Here is a 12,770-nt window from a genome sequence, read left to right on the forward strand (position 1 = left end):
TCTCTGGCATGCATGTATTATTGAATAGCTCCTAGAACCTGATCTATCCCAAGAAAAAATTTTAAACTAATTAGAGAGGCGCTGTACCTTAGTCTCACGGTAGTCTTCTAACAACTCCTAACACTCTGGGATTTACATGGGGCATTGGCTGACTTTCTTTCCATCTTGGCCTTCCATCTGACTTCCAAGTCATTCTTTTACCCTTATAAACAATGATTCTAGTGTCCTATGCTGATGTCACACTTGTCGTGTGTGTGTGTGTGTGTGTGTGTGTGTGTGTGTGTGTGTACATTACCGTTAGTGCAGTAAAAGGCCTACCCACCATCCTCCCAGGCACTCCAAGCCAAATGCTTAGAGCTACCTTTGCTTCTCATCTCCTTGCTTCAATCCATCAGCAACCCTGACTCCTTGTCCTGGACATGTCCTGTTTCTGTCCTCTTTTCTCTCCTAGGATTCCAGCCACTCCGTGTTCTCCACGCAGCTCAGTGGGTACCTGGCATTTGCTTCAGCCCCTTTTCTTCCTTCTTGATGTATTGCGGAGACAACCCAGAATTATTTACTACCATGACCTCTGTTCAGAACTAAATTATAAACCTTTCCAGTTTATACATTTGAGCCCAAATTTCCAGTTTCTCAAGATATAAATGTAACTGGAAGTAGGATTTTTAAAGAAAAAAGAAAGATGCAAAATGAGTCTATTAAGGTGGGGATTAGTTCAGTCTGACTGGTGTTCTTATGAAGAGACTGGGACATGCAGAGAGGAGACGGGCTCCAGGGACATGTACAGAGGAAAGGTGAGCCTGAGGTGAGGTGGTCAAGGAAACTGCCTTGCTGGTACAACACCTACACACAGCTGTCTCCTAGAACTATAAGAAAATGGGTTTGTTTGCTAAGCTTCCCAACTAAAAGTGTTCTGTTGTGGACGCCTTTGCAAACTAACAGTTTTCCATGGAATGGATAACCTCTGCCCTGTGCCAACAGGGCTCTGCTGCTGGCTCTGTACACCGATGCTCGCTCTCTCTCTCTCTCTCTCTCTCTCTCTGTCTCTCTGTCTCTCTCTCTCTCTCTCTGTCTCTCTCTCCCTCCTTCCCTCCATTTCCCTCTTCCCTCTCTCTCCCTCTTTCTCTCTCTCCCTTCCTACTTCCCTCTTCCTTCTTTCCTCCCTCCTTCTCCCTCCCTCTCCCATGCCCTCACAGGGCCTTTCTATGCTGTTCCTGCTTCTTGCCATGATCTGATACCAACTTCCTCATTCTCATTCAGGTTCCCCGCAAAGGCTCTTACCACCGTATTTTATTTCTGACCCCTATAGAAAGCAGCTTAGGGGAGAGAGTTTATTCTAACTCACAATTCCAGGTGTATAGTCCATCACTGTGGAGAAATCACGGTGAGGAACTTGAGACAGATAGGCAAGTCACATCCACAGCCACGAGCAAAGATTTCATGCTTAGTACTCAGCCAGCTTCCTCTAATCTCACACAGTCCAGGGCTCCAAACCCACAAGTGGTGCCACCCATCAAGATGACAATTCCCTACTGAGACTCTGATCCCCAATGTTGTGTCCTGTCGACAGTTAAAAGGAACCGCCATAATAGCCTTATAATCTGTCACACTTTCTGCTTTGATTGGTTGACTGACTTCTCTATCTGGAATTGTAGTTCCACTAAGGCAGCCATTTTTGTCTCATCCCATTCCTTGCTATGTCTAAGTGTTAGGACATCACCTAGCACCTGCTCAGACCTCGTGGGTAGCCCTTGAAATGAAAAGGTCAGTGTATGAGAATGTCAGTTCTAATATGTGGATGAGTGAAGATTCTTAGAGATACTGCTTTGAGAGGGAGACCAAAGCTCCCATTGGAAACAGTTTCTTAAGGGAATTGTGGCATTCTTTACTTCCCAACTTCTCATGCTTGGCTCTGCCCCAGTGCAGCTAAACATTGTCTCTGTATCTCTTGTAATAGCCTCTCTCCACTTGTAGCAGATTGGTACAGGTTGAGTCTCTCTTATCTGCTTTTTACCAGCATCCCAAATTTTTATATTTGCATATTCATAATGGGCTATCTTAGGAATGGGACTCGAGTCTAAACATGAAACTTGTTTGTGTTTCATTTATACCTTCTGGCCTGAAGATATTTTTTAAACCATATTTTTAATACACTTGTGTTTTTGACAGCAGTCTGTCCCAGAGGCTGGGTATAGAATTTTCCACTTGGATTTCAGAGTTTTGAATTAGGGGTGTCCAGGCTTTCCTGAGACCAGCTCTGTTGGCTGTCACACTACTATCGGTGTCATTGCTGGAATTCATGGTTTCTGTCAGGGAGGCAGAAAACAGCACAGATTGGCTGCCACAAATCAACGTGAATAAAAGCCATCATTTAAATCTGTTCTATTTTCTTAGCACACATGGTCAAGTGTGTGGAAGCTTTCACTGGAATGAGTGTGAGTGCATGCGTATGCATGGATGTGTGTGTGTGTTATTCTGTACAAAGGGGCCTTGAATGCAAATGTTCTAGAAGCCCTTGAGTGTTTCTTGGTGATTGAGAAGGGGTTGTTGAACCCCCACAGGGTTTCTTAACATGCTGAACATGACTGACTGAGAAGTTAAATTGTGCCTTCTTCTTTTTCATTTTTTATTTTAGGCTGGACTGACATGCCAAGGCTTAGGCTTGATAATTTTGATTTTGATCAATTACTATAAGAAAGATTTTTATTTTTAGTAATTTTCAAGAACCAAGTAGCTATGTTTCTGGTCTCAGACAAACCACACCTATATCTATCATATCGTATGTATGTAACAAGAGTTCCCACCATTGGTTGCAGTGTACCACAGTGTATTAGTTATTCTGAATGATAAATATACTTCCTATGAGAGTGTTAAAATTTACACAATACTCAGATGCTATCTTACTTTTAAGCCCATTTCCAAAAACAAATGCAACAATTAAAGTCTTGCTTTAAAAGATGTTAGAACATAAAGATATTTTTATACAATTTATTTATTGAATGGGGGTGGGTGTATACATGCATGCTTTGGCACATGGGTGACAGTCACAGGACAACCATGGAATCAGTTCTTTCCTTCTACCATGTGGGTCCTGGGAACTAAATTAAGGTCATCAGGCTTGGCAACAAATGCCTTTACCCACTGAGCCATTTACTGGACCATTTAGCAATCCCTGTATGTACATACATGCAAAGCTGATCACCTAGGATCAGGCAACCTTTGTGGACCTCATTCCTGGAAACAGCTGGTCTCCCTCTGTCAGCCCTCATTGATCAGGCTCTTTGGACCTGTAGAATTTCCCCTATATAAACCATCATATCAACTGATATTGCTTCATGCCAGTCTTGTTCAGGTAATCATATTGTTGAGTATTCATAGGTACATTTTCCTGTCATTCCTAGGGGCTCTCTAGCATCCTGGGGTCTGGCTCCTAATTCCTCCACTCCCTCTTCAGGGATGGTTCCTGAGGCATAGGTGGTACATTGCCCTGAAAATGTATCAATTAGGGTTGGGCACCTCATGGACAGTTAGTCTCTGCATTTTGACTGGATGTATATCTCTGTGGTAGTCTCCACCAGGTTGGGCTGGTGCACAGGCTATGGGATAGAAGCCAGATACAGAAGTTAGGGATGGCACCCAAGGGTCTGGATTTCATTTTTTTGATGGTATCAGGGTAAAGAACAGATAGAAACAGGAGCCAGTCAAGCCTCTGTTTAATGCCTTGACAGGCAGAAACTGTTGTCATCGCTGGACTGCCTACTTCTGCTCCTGCAAGAGTGATGCTGTAAAATTGGCCGAGGAGACAGGGGAGAAGCCTAGTCCTATTTCTGCCAAATAATTTCTGCCACTCCTCCTTGTTTTGCTGTGTCGAGCTCCTGCGGGTCTGTGGGTGTGACTTAGAATTGTCCTCTGTGGTTTCTCAGGCTCTGCTGAGCTAAATTATCGCCTCATGGACTTGTCAGTCGTATTCTCTGAGACCAGCTACTGAGTGGGCTGTATGCTCTTTCTCGCCAGTTGTCTGAATTATGTAGCATTTAGAGCTTAGACAGAGAAAGGATGGACATGTCAAAGGATGAGGAGAGGAGGTGGGACCTTTGAAATCATGTTATAAGATCAAGACTAGATGTTAGTGGCTTCTTGTCACATGAGCCCTCATTTGTGAGTAATGATCACCCCAGGTAATGACCAGGAGACTCACGTTAGCTGGTGTTCATATTCCTCTCCCGGATGGATTGTGTATCTGGGAAGTGAGGTATTCTTGTAGCTGCAATGCAGTTAAGATAGGGTGACCGACACACTGGAGGGTGCATGGTTTGAACCAGGGCTGGCAGCACAGAGGTTGCAAATGAGACCTTCTCATAAGCTGTGACTTAAGGGATCAACCTCTGAAGAATTTTGGTTTTCTCATTCATGAAATAGCTTAGTAGCCACTATAGTTAACTGAATTACAGGGGACTATATGCCCTAATCCAAAGCTCTTATTAAAAGGGTTCTTGCTCGTTGAGTTTGAGTAGAATTAGTTAAGGAAGGCTTAACTAAAGAGCTGGAGGTGTCCTTCATATCGATCAGGGTGTGCGTGTCCCAAAAAATAGGCACTTCACCTGCTTGTCTAGGACACGCCCTTTCTGGGGTGAGATAGCCCATGTTATGTAGACTATGCTATGTTATGTTATGTTTCGTATGCTATGCAGATGACATCCTGGCCTGATCTCCTCTGTACCAATCCTTCACTTAGGAATTACAGCTCTCTTCCTGCTTTTTTTTGAAACAAAGGGCCTCACTATATAGCTCAGGTTAGTCTTGAACTCACAACTCTTCTTCCTGAGCCTCCTTAGTGCCAGGATTACAAGTATATACCACCTTGCCTAGCTTGTAAGTTACTTCTTACAGGTCACTTTGACACAGTTCTACTGAAGTGCTTCTCATCCCGTCTTGACAAACTTTCTGCATGTTAGGATGACTTCAGCTTTATTACTGATGTTACTCGGTTGTCTTGAGTGTCCAAATGCATGCTCAGAAAGGACTTTACTTATAACAGCAATAATCTGCAACAACAGTGTGCGCTCCCAATCACTGAACGGTCTCTCCACTTTGTATTAAATGCCTTTTCCTTATTTACGCTTTTGGATCTTGCTTTATTCTACATTTAAATTTTCATTTGCACGAAATTTACTTTTATCTACTATTCATTGTGCATATGATTGTTATGTTTTTCTTTTGTTTTTAAGGCAGGGTCTCACTGTGTATCCTTGACTGGTCTAGCATTCACTATGTAGACGAGGTCCACCTGCCTCTGCCTCCCCTGGCCTGGGCTTAAATGGAATTTTTTTTTCTTATGGCACTACTCTTCACTGAGTGGTATCTCCCCCCACCCACTTGCACTGATTCGTCACGTTGCCTTTGGCATATAGAGATCTGTTTTCAAAGAACACACCGAACACTAAGCTGTTCCCTGATGATTACCATGTGTGTGAAGAATCCAGCCAAGTTTGAGACCCTCCAGTTGGCCCCAAATTTGAATGTTCCTGAAAGAAGCAGTTGCAGGAGCTTAGCAGCCTTAACAGAGAAACAAGACCAAGCCTTTGACACGGATGCCTTGGGTGCACAGCATGGTTGGCTCATTACAGTAACAGACGACCCCACAAGTCTAAGTGAATGGACTGATGGGTTTGCTGTCCCTTAGTGCCTTTAGGATCTCCAGTGCTTCCTATGCTCACGGACTGTGTGTGCAAGAAGACATAAGCCAATGGAGTTTGCTTGGAGGTTTCGATGGCCAAGTCTGCAGGTGGCATATCTTGCTGAGGCCCCTGTGCCATTGACTGCAACTCAGCCAGGTCATCTGACTGCATCCAATAAGAGATTCTGCGAAATGCAGTCTAGCTGGGATTTGGGGGAAGAAATGTATTAGCTTAAGCACCAGGTAAATAAGGCCCGTTCTTCAAATCCAGAAACCATCCATCCTCAAAGCAGAACATGCTGGCTGCATTCCCACTGGCTTCTCAGCATCTCACTTAGTTACCCACTTAGTTACTGGGGCTAGGATGGGGACAGTGAGGCAGGAAGGGGAGGGAGGGGAGAAGGGAGAGAGAACGGGAATAAGAATGGAGGGTAGGGGTTGGTGAGATGGCTCATTGGTTAAGAACACCCACTGTTCTTCAGGAGGTCATGAGTTCAAATCCCAGCAATTACATGGTGGCTCACACCATCCGTAATGAGATCTGATGCCCTCATATGGGTGTCTGAAGACAGCAACAGTGGACATTGGGCCGGAGCAAGCAGGGGCCCTTAACGAGTGGGGGCCAGAGCGAGTGGGGCCAGAGCAAGAGGGAGAAGGGAAATGGGGGAGAATAGAGGGTAGGAGAGAGACAAAGACAAAGGGAGGGAGGGAAGAGAAGGAAGTGAGGGAAGGAATAGGAAGACCCGAGGAGACCATGTCAGACATGTAGGTCAAGCAAGGATCTGCCTTGGTGGAGTGGCGTGGTAGCGTTATCTACAGAGGCATGGCTGCTTTGGGGTCTCTTTAGATACAGTGCTTCCTTCCCAACATTGGCCCATGTTGGTAGGGAAGGGCCCATGTCAACCTTCTCGACTTGGTTTCTGGAAGTCCTGATGGACTCTAAAGAATTGAACATGGGGAAGGGTTTCTTCAGTTCTAGTGTCGATAAGGCTCCTTGAAGCTGGAGGCTGCTGCCACCAGTGCACAGTTGGATTTGGCCGTAGAGTTACATCCAATCATCTCAGTGGAGTTCACTAAGAAGACAGTGCAATGGATCGTTGGGGCTGAAATCTAGAAATGGTGTGTTAAGATCTTTATTTTATTTTTATTGTTTTTTTTTTATTATTATTTTTGCCTGCTGTAGGAGAAGTCCATTGGGAACAGACCCAAATTATCATACAAGTCCGTGTTGCAGTCGTGTTGCAGTATCAGTGTAGCCTCACAGACCCTTCCCAACCCTGGTGTTTATATTTTCATGCAGCACAAAAGGAGTCCTGGGAATTGCCTTTCAAAGTCCCTCGGAACGTGTTGGCAGAACCCGAGGATTTAAAACGCTGGGGTGGAATGAAAATGTTTGGACAGATTAGATTGCCTGCATGTTTGCTTGTGTAAGAGTGGTCTGAATACAGCCGGGGATAACTTTTAGGATTGGATGTTGGATTCTAAAATGGTTGAAAAAAAAAGCTACCATGCCTCCACTTTCTTTTCCTCTGGAATAGATTTATGATGGAGAGAACTCAGAGTGAAGGCCCCTTAAATAGTAAAGGAGCATGCTTTCTGTAAAATCATTTCCGTGACCATTAGATAGAATAATTTTGAAGATGATAACATGTGCCCAATGGAAAATTTGTCTCTCTTTACAACTCTAAGTCATTATTTCAACCTTCAAAGAATTCAGGTATGTGTGTGTACATATGTAAACGCATGTATATGTATGCACGTGTGCATGCATGCATGTGTGTATGTATGTGTATGAGTACATATGTAAATACATGTGTGTATATGTGTGTATGCACAGGTGTGTGCATGTGTGTACATATGTAAATGCATGTGTGTGTGTGTGTGTGTGTGTGTGTGTGTTACTTCTTAGGTACTGCCCATCTTGGTTTTTGAGACAAGGATTCTCATTGGCCTAGACCTTGTTAAGTGGGCTAAGCCCAGTGATCTGCCTGTCTCCATCTCCCTAGCTCTGAGACTACAAGCATATGGCACCAGACCTAGCTTTTTTTACATGGCTCTGGCGTTCAAACTCAGGTCCTCATACCTGAGAGGCAAACACTTTACAGGCTAAGCCGTCACCCTGCTCTCTGCCTTCACAGATGGTTGTGGTATTAAATGAAGTTTGCTAAAATGTTGACTAGGAAATGCTGGGTAGTTGGTCAGGGCAGAGTACACGTTAGTGGTTCTTCTGATCCTCACTACTGTTACTGTAGACAGAGGAAACAGTAGAATATAGAAGTAATATACCTGGAGCTAGGGTATTCTTTACTCAGTCTTTCACTTATAAAGTGATGGTGGGGGTAGGGGAAAACGGATTCAAAGGGTGTCAGGTTCTGTTCTTAACCTGCTAAGCTACTGGAGTTCGTGAAGAGACTGCTCTGGTTAGTTTTTTGCCAACTTGATGCAATGTGGGAAAGAAGGTACCTCTACTGAAAAATGTCTCCATCAGATCAGCTTGCAGGTAGGTCTGTGGGGCAGTTTTCACCACTAAGGACTGAGGTGGGCGGGCTTCAGTCATCCTGGGTGGTAGCAGCCTAGGTCAGTGGTGCTGGGCTCTAAAAGAAACAAAGCTGAACAAGGAAGCCGCGGGCAGCAGGCCAGTAGGCAGCATTCATTCCTCTGTGCCCTGTCCCTTCCCGGTTCCTGCCCTCACTTCCCTCAGTGAGCCACTGTGACCAGGGAGTGTGAGCTGAGGAACCCCTGTCCTCTTCAAGGTGCTTTTGGTCATGGTGGTTATCTCAGTGATAGAGACCCAGTTACGATGGTTAGCGGAGGAGTGAGCCGTGCTGAAATGCTGGTCTGAGACGAGAATTCCAAATGAAATGGACATTTCCGGTTTCTCTGGAAACTCACTTGTTTCACGTAATGTGTTTCTGAAAGCTGTCTTGAGAGAGGACGTTTTGCTGAAACAGACACGTGAGAGGATGTGTGATGTTCAGAAGGAGAACGCCACAGACAGTGAAAGGATGCTCTTGTACGGCCACGCCTTGCAACACTTCACTGGTCTTCACTTCACTGAGAGAAATGCACCAAGGGACTTCTCATGGTATTCCAGCTGATTCTCGCCACTTCTGCTGACTCGTGCCGATTGTGGTTTCTGCTGGATCGAGCCACTGCTACTGACTTATGTTTAGTGTTTGCTATTGGACTGAACTGCTGGTATCCTGACAACAAAGAGTAAAATCACCTCCAAAGAACTACTTCTAAACAGGCCCACAACCCCCTCTTCCTATAAACCTTCTTCCCCTGCCTCTGGTCAGTGGGCTAGTAGCGAGGTTGAAGCATTCTAAAACCCTGAATAAAGTAGGTATAGAAAAACTAAGTCTACATCCAAATCTCTTAAAATGTCCCCCAATCCAACTCCAGAAAATCCTCTTTTAATTTCCACTGTTTTCTAAAGCATCCAAGAAAAATAGAGCACGGTTTCTACTCCCCTTTCCCTGTGTCACATTTAAAGGTATCCCCTTGGTGGGACTGGTGTGAGCATGAACTTTTCTCAGTGAGACGCGAAAGGGTATCTGGTTATGTGTTAGAGATGGGTAAGCCTAGGGTATCTGGTCACGTGTTAGAAATGGGTAAGCCTAGGCAAACACATTCTTTGTTACAGGATTCTCAGAGCTTTGACCACATCGGCATGCATTAATAGATCTTCAAAAGGAAGGCAGAGTCCTTTACCAGAACAGTCCCAGGACTTTTTCAAGAGGGTGGAGGTAGCTGTTTTACCAGCGTTCTCCCAGACCCCTCCTTGAGAGTGAGCTGGGGGACTTGCTGACTCTGGCACACGTTGACTCAGTCTACGGGCCTTCTAGGTAAACTCCTGCTTCCATAGATTGGCCTTTGAATGAGGATGCTACCCATCCACATCCCAGTGCTGTCACCCAGAGCCACACCACGGTCCAGTGGAGCGGGTCAGGTGACCTCACGGAGCATTCCTGTATGAGAAGGAGTGCGCTATTAACGGACAACCCAGACGTAAGCTCTTCAGAGTTATTGACCACGTTCAGAGTGTTTTCTGTTTTGTAGTACCCATGCCTGCACCCCACACTAGTGTCCTTTCCCCCTTTCACTGGGTACCCTGGCAAGGAGGCTTTGTGTAACTAATTATTTCCTCCAAGAGGGCTCAGTTTTTTTTTTTTTTTTTTTACAAGACTTTAAGTAGTTTGGCTCATGCATTTGGCTTTTTGTCTATCTTTAATTCCTTGTCAGATTTGTATTTATTATGTGTGGGTGAATATAAATGCACATATGTATTCCATAGCGTATGTGTGTAGGGGTCAGAGGACAAGCTTTAGAGAGTCAGTCCTCTCCTACGTTGTGTGTCATGGGCATCAATCTCAGGTCTTCACACTTGACAGCGATCACCTTTAGCCACTGGCCTGGTATTTGGCTTTTTGACACATATAGCGCACCTTAGATTAGTTGCAAGCATATGAAAGAGGCTCTGGTTCACCCAGGGAAGCATACTGAGGGACTTGTCCTCTCTGCCCTGGATATACATGAGAGCTAGACACCTCACTGAGGACACAGAATCTATATGGAGATGCCTTTTTTCAGTTCTCTTTCATCCCCCAAACCAAATACTTTTAAATAGCAAGAAAATGTTACACCATGTACATTCTTACTCTCACCCAGAGCTAGCCTTCAGCCTAAGGGAGTTTGGTGATACAGGTTTCCTTTCTTCTGTATTTCACTGTGAGGTTTTATTGGTGGAAAGTAATGCAGCTTTTCCTTGGACCACAGTTAAAGAAATTTCCTTTGGTAGCAACCTTTGCAGCATCAAAGCAAAGACCAATGCCACTGTCCTAGCAGCTGCCCCTTCACTGTCTGAAATGCAGCTGAATTGTGGGCTCAGTGGACCTATTTTTCAGATACGTAGCTTGACGTTTGAAGAGGCCAGAAGACTTAGGACAGTTGACTTGTCCCTACTAGTGTGACAGAGGTAGTGACGAGGTGGGGCCAAGATCTTTAGAGCAGAGATTCTTACCCTTCCTGATGCTACGACCCTTTGATACAGTTAGTTCCTCATGTGGTGGTGAGCCCCAACTGTAAGATCATTTTTGTTGCCACTTCCTAACTGTGATTTTGCCACTGTTATGAATCATGTGTGATTATCTGTGTTTCTGATGGTCTTAGGAGACATCTGAGAAAGGGTCAGTTAACCACCCCCCCACCTCCACAGGGGTCTTCACCCAAAGGTTAAGAACCACTGCTCTATAGTCTTTCTGAACATTCCTCTTTCAAACTTAGTGATGGCCTATCCACTAAATGACAGTTGTACAGTGTCTTTCAAGTTGTTTTTTTTCCCCTCCCTGCAGCATTTCAAAGCTGTGCCCTGAGAACAGATCTGAACTAAGTAAGCCATTAAAATACTAAAAGCAACTGTGAGTGTGGGGGCCCTGAACTGAACTGGTACAATTGCGTTCTTGAAATTCTCTAACAGAGGACAACACTTTTTAATGAGGCAAGGGATTTGACCAAAACAACTTACAGCCTGTGTAAACAATAAATGGGTGAGCAAACTGCTTAAAGGAACTGAGAATATGTAGTCAGTGTAATATGGGCAGACTTCCCCCTTTGAATTTTTAAAACTCCCCAAAGCAGCTTAAAACAAATAAATGCCCCAGCCAGCCATTGCAAACATGAATGGCAAAGACCATTAAAAACTAAAAGGGAAATTTAGAATGGAATAAGACGAGGATGCAGGTTTCTCTTTTGTTATTTTGATAAGGATCAGATTGAATTGAAAGTGAGCTTGGGGCAGATTGAAGTGCACTCAGGGAGGTTTTCATAGAGACAGATAGGTAGCACTGTGTGGCCTCTGGTCTGGAGGAGACTTTACGGTTTTTTAGGAAGTGGAGGGAAGCCCTGACCTCCCGAGACCCTTGCCTGGGACCTCCCAATATATTTACCTAGAGAGAGGGTCTCCATGAAGAGAAGACCAGGAGGCTAAGATGGAGCTGAGTGACTGCACTCAGCCTGGGCTGGAGGACTTTTGACTATTAGGTCAAGGCAAAGGAAAATCTGTCCGAGAAACAAACCCAAATAATGTGGTAGTCTTAGGCCTGTTGAATCTTTGAGACTTTTTTTTTTAACCTTTCTTATTTTTATTATTTGTGTGGTTTTTATGTGTAGTGTTTATATTTGTATACATTTGTGTGCTGATAAAGGAGTGTGTGTGTGTGTATGTGTGTGTGTGTGAGAGAGTGTGTGTATGTGAGAGTGTGTACACAGGTGTGTATGTGTATGAGAGTATGTGTATATGTGAGAATGTGTGAGTGTGTGTATGTGTGGTGTGTAAGAATGTGTGTGTATGTGCATGGATGTGTGTGTGTGTGCATGGATGTGTGTGTGTGTGTGTGTGTGTGTGTGTGTGTGTCAGAGGACAACATTTGTGAGTGGATTCTCTCCTTTGCCATGAGATCCTGAGGTGGTACCTCAGTTGTCAGGCTTGGGTAGTGTATCAATGGCCCATTCACCACCCCTTCTCTCAGAGCAGGATTGTAGATGCAAGGTGCCCCGCACATCTTTTTCTATGGGTGCCAGAGATCAAACACAGGTTCCAATGTTCTCATAGTAAGTGCTCTACTGTCTGAGCCGTCTCCCCATGTCTGACTTTCATTTAAAATATCTAGTAGACTTCTAAAACCACCCATAGATTAGTTAAGTGTTATTACACAATAAATTGTCCCAAGACTTATTGCCTTAAAACAACAATAAATATTTATCTCAAAAAAGTGTCTGTGGGTTCAGACTTCAGACATGTGGGTGGCGGTTCTAGGTCTGTGTCTCTCTGGGGTAAGCTGACCCTGGAGGACAGACTCCCACAGTGTCTGAGATCACCCAAGCTGGTCCTCTGGAAGAATAGCCAGTGTTCTTAAACTCTGAGCCAACTAATCACAGATCAAAACATCCAATATAAGAATTGCATCTGAACCGACATGCAGAAGGAAACTTTCCATCTGTTGTCATTTCCTATACAATTCAATGTGACATTTTATATGCAAATTGTATATACATTGTACAAGCTGTTGCAAACTATCCTGAGATGTTTGAA

The 12,770-nt window shown here is 44.4% G+C and overlaps 1 protein-coding gene across 4 annotated transcripts in view; it reads left to right on the top strand.

The window, feature by feature from the left end:
* Positions 1-12,770, top strand: part of Thsd4 (thrombospondin type 1 domain containing 4) — a 562,869-nt gene that overhangs the window by 195,742 nt on the left and 354,357 nt on the right. The window lies entirely within an intron of this gene.

Source organism: Arvicanthis niloticus, chromosome 26 (assembly GCF_011762505.2).
Source record: "Arvicanthis niloticus isolate mArvNil1 chromosome 26, mArvNil1.pat.X, whole genome shotgun sequence".
In the NCBI taxonomy this organism is placed as follows: Eukaryota; Metazoa; Chordata; class Mammalia; order Rodentia; family Muridae; genus Arvicanthis; species Arvicanthis niloticus.